Source organism: Erpetoichthys calabaricus, chromosome 12, assembly GCF_900747795.2.
Source record: "Erpetoichthys calabaricus chromosome 12, fErpCal1.3, whole genome shotgun sequence".
Classification (NCBI taxonomy): Eukaryota; Metazoa; Chordata; class Cladistia; order Polypteriformes; family Polypteridae; genus Erpetoichthys; species Erpetoichthys calabaricus.
The window spans coordinates 16,073,788-16,080,562 of record NC_041405.2 but is presented as its reverse complement, the minus strand read 5'-3'; positions in this window follow the sequence as shown (position 1 = coordinate 16,080,562).

The following is a 6,775-nucleotide window of genomic DNA, read 5'->3' as shown; positions in this document are numbered from 1 at the left end:
GGAGCAAACTGGGGGCGGGGTTTTTAGGAAGAAATCCTGTGGGTGGAGCTGTTTCAGTAGTGAATTTTGCCGTGGTTCACTAGAAATATTTTAACTGGATGTGTATTCTCATTTGAGAATCATTTCTGGCCCCATAAGTCTGGGTGAACACACAGAAACACACCTATAGGCCTATTTGGCATTGCCAATCCACCTAATCCACGTGTCTTTTTGACCTTGAGAGGAAACCTATGCAGACACAGGCAGAACCCAAGATTTGAATCCTGGTCTTCTTTTTTGTATTGCATTTTGTATTCAGTTAATCCAAAATGCGGCTGCGAGAATTATTACAAGAACAAGAAAATACGAACACATAACTCCAGTTCTTAAATCCTTACACTGGCTCCCGGTTAAGTTTAGGGCAGATATCAAAATCCTTCTTTTAACATATAAAGCATTAAATGGTCGAGGCCCGGCTTACTTGTCTGAACTTATCATGACTTACAAACCTGAGCGCACATTAAGATCTCAAGATGCCGGTCTGCTTATGATTCCAAGGATTAATAAAATAACAGTGGGAGGTCGAACTTTTAGTTACAGGGCCACTAAACTGTGGAATGGTCTGCCTGCTACTATAAGAGATGCCCCTTCGGTCTCAGCTTTTAAATCCCGGCTGAAGACTCACTACTTCAGTTTAGCATATCCTGACTAGAGCTGCTGATTAACTGTACAGACTGCATCTCTGTTGTTAGTCATCAGCACTTAAACATAAGTAACATGACAGTTATAATTGTATACTAACCCTCACTTATTCTGTTTTTCTTCTCGGTACTCAAATGTGGCACTTGGTGCCACGGCCACCTGCCAAGTTGTTTTGCCTGCCTAAGGAAAAGTCATCTCTGATGGAGGATCGCAGGAATCGTGGGAAAGAGGGGTCCTTTCATCGGATTGGCTGGCCCAACACTGTTTCAGCTGTGGAATGGCCAAATGGGGGAGGCAGATTGAAGGATGAGGTCTCCAGGACTCTACATAAATCCAAATCTTATTAATGGATATATCATCTACTGTTAAATTCTGCTCTGTACTTCTAAAATTTATATTTTTTATTTCTTACTATATTGAGGAATTGTTCTGTTCTGTGAACTGCATTGTATTGTATTGACCCCCTTCTTTTGACACCCACTGCACGCCCAGCCTACCTGGAAAGGGGTCTCTCTTTGAACTGCCTTTCCCAAGGTTTCTTCCATTTTTCCCTACAAGGTTTTTTTTGGGAGTTTTTCCTTGTCTTCTTAGAGAGTCAAGGCTGGGGGGCTGCCAAAAGGCAGGGCTTGTTAAAGCCCATTGCGGCACTTCCTGTGTGATTTTGGGCTATACAAAAATAAACTATATTGTATTGTATTGTATTGTATTGCACCAGCACTACCACTAGGCCATTAATAATAATATTCAAAACTAGTGGGCTCTGCCCCCTGCTCACTTTGCTCGCCAACCCCCAGGCAGGCTCTAAACGCTAGCCACTTCACGGCTCTGCCGCTTGCATATGGGGAAGCGGATGTACAATTTAAACAGATTGTTATTTTCATGGGAATAATTGTTACATATGCATAATAGAACTAACTATTTTACATTACAGGAATTTGTTGTGTTGTACATTTTCGTTATGTTTGGCTTTGAAATTAACACGCAAAAACTTTTTAAACTTACACTTTTACTGTAAATCTTCAGTAAAAACAATTTTTGGAATTAACTTTTCATCAATATTGCATTGAATTTTGCTTCCATGTTTGGACTTACATCGTGACAATGCAACGTATAACTGCCCGTGCGTGAATATCGTTTGTTTCTCTATAATAACCAGATTTTTCGAATGTTTGTCCCTGTGATTTGTTAATTGTCATAGTAAAAGCTATTCTAATGGAAAACTGTAAACGTTTTAATATGAATGGCATATCAAGATCTCCTTTTGTATCTAATGTTATCCCCTGAAGATGTACTGCATTACTTTTCTTGTCACCTGTTAAAATTTTACATGTCAGAATTATTTGACCAATTTTCAATACAACTAATCTTGTCCTATTGCATAGCCCATCACTCAGACATAAATTACACAATAACATTATGATACATCCTTCTTTTAAAAGTAATTTGTGTGTTGGAAGACCAGACGTTGTTAACAGTTGTAGATATTCTACGGGATATTGTAAGTTGATGTTTTCATCTTCACCATCACTGCCAACTGTTTCAGCGGAGTCTATGTATGATATGTATTTAACCAATTTGCTGTGTAACCGATCGACCATGGGTGTAGGGCGTTAACCATAAATGGTTGAGAGGAGGGCGGGACTTGAAAAAATCTGTTGGCAATAGTTTCTTCTCAAGATTTTCTTTTATAATAGAGAGATAAAAATAAGTTGTGTTTCAGCCAGGATCCCATTCCATCCCTTGGCTGGGGTTCAAATTTATATTTTAAGTCTGTTTGTTCATTTTGATTCTTTTATTTATGTTAATGTTACTTTTGTTGATTATTTGCATTATTCTTTGTTTTTAATCGCGTCAATGTATGTAAGCTGTTGTAACCACAAGGGGGCACCACTGAAGCCCAAACCACATACACAATAAAGGCCCCAACACACTTAACTCTCAAATAAAGAGTTTTGTTGAGCCCCAACACCGTCTCCACAAAAATAACAGCAAAAAAACACACCAAATACAGTTTTCCTTCCTCCTCCAAGAGCATCGTCCTCAGCCTCCCAACTCTGACTCCCTACAAACGTAGCAGTTGGCTTTCTTTTAAGACCAACCCAGGAACTGTTTCTGGTTTCTTCTCCCAGTCATCCATAGCTCTTCCAGGCAGTCCTCCCCCGACAGCTCCCTCTGGCAGACCCCAAAGACCCTGACATTGTTGCGTTCCTGGATTCAGTTTCCCATTCAGCCATTCATTGTGTTTAGCCCGCGGAACATTTCCAACTGCCATGTGGGGGAATGACCTGCTCCTGGTGAGTCTATTCTTCTGGCCCTTCCATTAGTGCCTCCTGGCGGAGTGTGAAAACTTCCATTATCCCAGACAGGATCCCTGTTCTTCCTCCTGTGCACCCACACTGTCAAGGGTTATGTTTCGTGTGTTTTGTAGGTGGGGCCAACTGCCAATCACCTCCAGGATCTGCCCTCCTCCCTATAAATCTGGAGGGTCTCCCATAGTTCTGGGCGATTAATTTTGAATGTGCCTGTGGTGTGGTGAATAATCATTGTGTTTTCTGTTCTTTGCTTATTATTGTGACTTTCTGAATTTTTGACATTCTTGCTCAGTTTTTTTGGTCACTCTCTTTGGGTATCATTTTGGGACTCTGTTTTATTTAGATTGCCATCAGTGGCAACTCATTTTTGCCATTGTGCTCAAATGAGCCCTTTTGTTATAGAGTGATTTTCGATAATAAATGTATTTATAAAGATCCTGTGTTTTACCTATTACTGGCTGGGTTTTAAGTATTTTGTCATTTTTGAGGTTATGTGGGACTCTTGTCACCTTCATAAAGGGTCCATGGCATTTTAGTGCTGCAAAAGCACAGCATAAATGAAATAAAATGGATCAAATAACGTGTTAAAATCTCGGTGAAAATCAAGATTATGAAGGGATGGGAGGAAATAACTTTATTGAAATCAAAACAGAATCTTTTACTATTCTGATGCAGAGAAAACCGGTTTGACAACACAGAGAGCTTGACATTTAAAAAAGAGAAAATGAGGAATGCATAAGAGAGCCACACCAACGAGAGCTGCACACTATCAGGGAGGTGGATAGGCTGTGTCTTACACAGTGGCGGCTCGTAGCTAAAATTAGTGGGGGTGCTACTCCAGAACATTTTTAGCCTTTGTTTTAAAATTGTGTAAAAGGAAACAAACATGTAAAAAAAGAAAATTTATTCAGAAACCGAAAAAAAATGAATCAAATAGAATAGCTGGAAGCAGGATAATAATCTAATTCTACACTTTATCACATTCAAGAATATGGTACACAGTTATGGTACACACACAACACACACGGAGTAAAAAAAAACACTACCTTCCACCAGCACGCCAGGGTTGGCACTGCGCTCTCATCCCCTCGCAGCCTTGCGTGCAGCTTCCTATGTGCGCATGCGCACAACAGCCAAACACCACGCCGCTGGAACTGTGAAGTGCACAGTTCCATACAAAGATTTTTGTATCTTTTTCATAAACTGGGGGATGGCTACTGACATTAAGCTTAAGGATTATATATTGTACAAGTATAAAGAAAAAATTACAGAAAAAAGGACTCATTATATGAAATGCTATCGATAATATGAAGTGGAAATAGGGGGTGCTGCAGTTCCACAGTGCCTATACGCGAGCCGCCACTGGTCTTACACATTGTAGCCCAATTTTAAAAGCAGTTCCATGGGCCAGATGTAGCTGCTGCCATCCTTGGGTGCCTGTGGATCACCTTACAGACTATGCTAAGGTACATGATACCACTCCAGGATAAGAGGCGGTGCTGTTGCTAACAGTATTATTTCCTTCCGCTGTACAGAGAAGACACCCAACAGGGGTAATTAACCACGCCCACATCGTCCAGAGAAACCCCGCCCATTTTTGTCAGACCCTATACAGTATCAGCATTTCTTAACCTTTAAGTATTTGCGACCCGAGTTTTCATAAAAGTTTTAATCGCACCTCCCTAACGTTTTTTTTTTAAAGGAGCCCACTAATACCAATTTGTTCTTTTTTAATTAATGATATATTATAGATGCATATTTTATTATGCGCCCTGTGTTGGCTGGGATTGGCTCCAGCAGACCCCCGTGACCCTGTGTTCGGATTCAGCGGGTTGGAAAATGGATGGATGGATGGATATTTTATTATACCTACTTAACTTTTATCGACATTTATCTAACTCTATATTTATTTTTCTAGTATCAGAATGTAGTTTAAGTTAATTTGTTTTGGTTTCAATAGATGTATTTTTCATATTTTCGATTCGTTTTCTTTTTTTCACATCTTCGCACCCCCCTTTTTGTTAGTTCATGCCCCACTAGAGGGACCCACCCCACAGGTTAAGAAGCACTGCCCTATATGATCAGAACTCCCTGGAAGAAGGCATTTCAGTTGGGATTTTGAACGGCTCTAGGCAGGAATCTTTGAAGAAGCCGAGTAGGCTAAGAAGGTAGTTGAAGTGCCTTTTTTCAGTTGTTCAGTTTTTTGGTCCTTAGAACTAAACAGGGCTGTCCCGTTTGCGCCCCAACTATTCTTTGGAAATCCTGTACTCCTTCCAAACCTTTACACTGTTTATGAGAAACATACATAATATTGTGAAACAGTGACTAAAGGGAAGAAATAGTTCTGGAGGGGGTGCCAGTTCACCACAGCACCCACTGGGGCGCATGGGGTTATTTAACCTAACCAAGAGGGTGAGGGTTTATGTGTGTCCTGCTGACTATACAAAATATCTATCTATCTATCTATCTATCTATCTATCTATCTATCTATCTATCTATCTATCTATCTATCTATCTATCTATCTATCTATCTATCTATCTATCTATCTATCTATTGTATATTCACCAATCAGGCTGTTAACAGTTTTTGAAGGACATATGCTGAAAGAAGGGACAAGGGGCAAAAGTAAGGAGCTGAATTATTTTAACAAGGGCCACATTGTGCTGGTTAAATGACTGGATCAGTGCATCTCCAAAATAGCAGATCTTGTGGGGTGTCCCCTGTATGCAGTGGTTAGTTGTGCCTACCAAAGGTTGTTCAACAAAAGGACAACCCCTGACCCGGCAACAAGGTCATATGCGCTCAAGGTCCATTGATGCATGTGGGGTCCGAAGGCTCACCTGTCTGGTCAACTACCACTGAAGAGCTACTGTAGCCCAAATTAATGCTGACCATGCAAGAAAAGTGTCACAACACACAGTGCATCTCATCTTGCTGCATAGCCATGGACCACTCAGAGTGCCCATGCTGACCCCTATTCACCAATGAAAGTGCCTACAATGGGCATGTGAGTGTCAGTACTGGATCATGGCACAATGGTAGGAGGTAGTCTTATCTGATGAATCACATTTTCTTTTAGATCGTGTGGAAGGCTGGATGTATGTGTGTCATTTACCTGGAGATAAGATGGCAGCAGGATGCACCATGGGAAAACAGAAAGCCTGCAGAGGCATTGTGTGATGCTCTAGGCCAGGGGTGGCGAACTCCAGGCCTGGAGTGCCGCAGTGGCTACAGGTTTTCATTCTAACCCTTTTCCTAATCAGTGACCAGTTTTCACTGCTAATTAACTTCTTTCCCATCACTTTAATAGCCCTGTTAGAAGAGTTCAGCCCTCTGAATTGATTCCTTTCTTCATTAAATGACAGCCAAGCAGAAATGAGATGTGAAACAAGCTAACAGATGACCAGCTAAACTGGGGCCTCAAACACCAACTAATTTCACTCCAATCACTTTCTTAATGAGAAGCTGATTCTTGCTGTTAATTAAAGCCATTATTTAATTCCATGGCTTGTTGCTGCTCTCATTCTGCCACAGCACACATTTCCAAAACTGTTGTTTTTCTGTTCTTTCAAAGAGCACCGTCAAAATGTTTTGGTGACCTGAGAGATCAATCTTACCAAGACCATCACCTCTCTTTAATTTCAGATATTGTGTGATGGGCACAGGGGAGCTGGTCATGTGGTGGCTTGTTTTGTGTCTCATTATTGTTTGGCTGCTAATTAAAGAAACAGAAACACCTATGGGGCCTGAGTCGAGTGAAATAAAAGAAGTAATCAGCAGC